Source organism: Triticum dicoccoides, chromosome 2B (assembly GCF_002162155.2).
Source record: "Triticum dicoccoides isolate Atlit2015 ecotype Zavitan chromosome 2B, WEW_v2.0, whole genome shotgun sequence".
NCBI classification, from domain to species: Eukaryota; Viridiplantae; Streptophyta; class Magnoliopsida; order Poales; family Poaceae; genus Triticum; species Triticum dicoccoides.
Genome location: NC_041383.1, coordinates 437,892,678 through 437,896,140, shown reverse-complemented (window position 1 = coordinate 437,896,140; position 3,463 = coordinate 437,892,678). Strand labels below are relative to the sequence as shown.

Genomic DNA, 3,463 nt, shown 5'->3' with positions numbered 1-3,463 from the left:
CTCGCCCCTTGTTTGAACTTCTTCAGCCGCACATTTGCTTGGTTTGGCGTTGGACCTATGCGCCAGCAATTTACTGTTTCTTGCAAGGTGGTTGAGGACGACATGGATGACAGCTCCCTGCTCGTCCCTGCCGACGGAGAAGAAGTTGAGAGAAAGGACGACGGACGGAGCCGGTGGACAGTGGAACAAGGCATGCGAAACAGGGCGCATCGCCTGAAGGAGCAGGGGCGGCGCTCGGTTGGGGCGGGGCTACGGCGGCGTTGCCGGTTTGGGGCGGGACGGCAGCGGCATCGTCGGTTGGGGCGGGTTGGGGGCGGCGCATGGGTTGCGGCTTGTGAAACTGAAACAATGGACCAAAAACACTAGTGTTTTGCACCTGCAGATAAATCTGAACTTCATACATCAATCAAAATCACTTACAGAACAAATACAGGAGGAATTGATGCTTTGCTACGGATTCAGTTTTAGGACAGGGGGGTGGAACTAGCTTTAGACATCAACGAGGTCACCTGCCATCTCGAGAGCAGAGGTGCTGACCAGCGACTTTTTCTTAGTATTGTCTCCTCCATAGCAGATTATTTAGGTTCAACACTTTTTCCTAACTGCAGCCCGTCATGGACACCATCGCTGGTTGACTGGATGATTAGGGGAACCTTGCATGACTCCATTTTCTCTGTAGAAGCATGATCTCTGAACTCACCCTCATACTCAGGAAGTGAATTGATTTGTCGCTGTTATTTTGTTTATACTGCCACGAGAAATTTACCTGACCTTCCATGGAGGCTCTACAACCACACAATGGTGAACGACAAGCAGCATTAGCGAAACAAATAGTTAACAAGATTGTGCGGCGGCGACGGAGGACCTTACCCAGCGCTGCAGCTGAATGGCGGTGCAGCGCCCCCCGTGTTATGGACCCAAGGCCCGGCGTGGGGGTTTGGCTAGGCGCCGGCCTCAGAGCTCAGGGTTCAACTTCACCATGGCAGACCTGCTGTAGTAGGACTTGGCATATTTCTGCAGTAGGACTTCACCACGGTGGGGGCTCGAAGGAGGGTGGGAAGAGGAGGCAGCGCGCCAGAGGACGTCGCCCTAAGCAGCTCCTGCAATGGCCACAACGGCGGCCGCTGTGACCAGATGCCCATGAGCGATGGTGTCTACGGATCTTGTCGGCTCTGCTCAGATCCGTGCACGGGGACTGGCAACGCAGCCAAGAATCGCCGCACGCCGGGCCGGCCGCATCCGCGCCGTGCGATGGCAGAGGCGAGATCCATCTCGCGAACAACGTGCGATTGCAAAGGACGGCGGCGCGTGGCGTTGCAGGGCGCAGAGGCGGATGAGCGCAGGTGGCGGCGGCAGCGGCTCCGGTTGGGGCGTGGCGGCGTCTCCGGTTGGTGTCGGGGCGGCTTCTCCTCTCTGGCTGGGGGGTTGGTGGCGACGGCGCTGCTGGTTGGGGACGGGGCAGCGGGCGCGTCGCCGTTGAACCCACCCCCAGTCCTCCAGGCTCCCAGACTCGTGCCCACCACCCACCTCCTCCCTCCTTCGTCTCCCCATCTCCTTCCCCACTGAACCACCTCCCTCCCCCAATGCCTCCACCGCACAACCTCCCTCCCTGCGCCACCCCTCAGCCTCGCACCAGACCAACCCCAGTTCTCATTACCTTCTACTGCCGTCGCCGGTAGCCACCAGCACCGCGCCGCGCCGGCCGGGCACCCTCCACCGACCGGCCTTCCACCCACACCTACCCCCATCGACGCCACCCATCCTTCTTCTCCGTAGAGCCCCACCGCGTCGCCCCTCTCTGGATACCAACCTCCTACCCAGCGCCAGATCGAGGATGCGCAGCCCAGCGATGGTGCTGGAGGCTACGCGCCCGACATCTGGAACGCAACTGGCCCTCCCCGCTGAGATCATCCTCCGGCGCCCCCTTCCCTCCTGATCGGCGCCGCCCTCCAACCTCTGGCCGCACCAGCTCTGTTGTGCTGGATGGCCGGCGGCTCACCTACCACCTGTGGAGATCGGATCTCGGGCTGGGAGTGGGCGGCGGCCCCGCGTGTGCCCAAGGAGGCTGGATCCTCACGCGTCTTCCTGTCGTAATGTGGCTGCGGGCGACCATCACCTCCCCTCCCGTGAGCACCACGGAGACCACGTCGTCGACCACCTGGACTCCATCCTACGACGGCGGCGTCCTTCCTTCCCCCCTCCAACAACGGCGGCGAGGTGCACAGGGGGGTGCAATACTGCCCCCAGTAGCGTGCAGCTCGACCAAACCGGCGTGTGCAGTTCGCTCCACTCCTCCGAACACTGATGGGGGGCCACGGGCTCCACCCCCAACGCCGGCGGCCACCAGTTTTGCCCCTGCAAACCACCACATCCTCCTGACCACCCATTTTTAGCATCCTTTTCTCTATGTAGTGCGGTGCGTGCATCAGGTGCAGTGCGATAGCACCGGTAGGCAAAACGAAGATGGTTTGTGCCTTTTGGTTTGCCGGTTGAAGAAAAAGACAGAAAAAGTCATACACACTCATCATGGAGTTCAGTGTGCAGTTTTGTGTGAGACTGACGTGTGCGTTGTTTTGCATCTCACTCTTTTTTTCTTCTGGAAATCATTTGCAGTGTACTCAGTAAGAAAAGAGAAGATAACATCAATGGTCATTAGAAGTCCATTTTGTTGTTTATGAGAAACGCAGAGAGCTGTAGTAGTAAGAATGGATGGTCATTTTGTATAGTCTTTGTCTAGTACAGTTCGGTTGGGTATTGTGTTGTTGATTCTGCTGTGTACTGGATGGTAGTGTGGCTATGTAAAAATAATGAGTGGATATGTATGTTCTGAAGCTCACTTTGTTCTCTCACGTAGTTTATACGAAAGTTGCACCTTATCCATAGCTTTCCAACAGCGTATCATACGCTTCGTTTCGACAAATGATTCAAAAACTGGAGCAAAAACAGTACCGAAAATTTTAAAAAACTTGAAATACAGAATTCCGCGATTTAGTAAATTTGAAACTGCTCTTAAACCGTAATGAATTAGAGAAAGATTTATATATGAAAAAGATGCGCCTTGATGATATCTATCCAACGGCGTATCATTTGCTTCATTCCGACAAGCGGTTTAGAAAAAAACGCGAAAAAACGCTGGCTGCAACTCGTCATCCGCCGCACTATTTTCAAAACTGCTTTTAAACCGTGTGGAATCTCGAAAAGTGTTCAACATGTTGAAGTTGCGCCTAATCCATAGCTTTTCAATGGTATATTACACGCCTCATTCCGATAAACAGTTAAAAAATTAGAGTGAAAACAGTACCGAAAAAATAACGCGTGCAGTTTTTTCCGACAAGAAGTTCACTAGTCTCTATTGTAGTGTTCGTCGTCAAAATGATGCAGTGCGCTTCTGTTGAGCGTGTAGTGCCGAAGTGGTGTGCAGAATAGTTATTCTGCTAATAATAGCAGAATAGACCGTCTGTAT

General features: G+C 54.5%; 1 long non-coding RNA gene across 1 annotated transcript; it reads right to left on the bottom strand.

The window, feature by feature from the left end:
* Positions 1–356: 356 nt before the first annotated feature.
* Positions 357–2,011, bottom strand: LOC119364098. The gene is made up of 2 exons (XR_005174660.1): positions 871–2,011; positions 357–785 (listed from the first exon to the last, which is right to left on the bottom strand). It is a non-coding gene; the product is annotated as an uncharacterized LOC119364098 (long non-coding RNA).
* Positions 2,012–3,463: the final 1,452 nt, after the last annotated feature.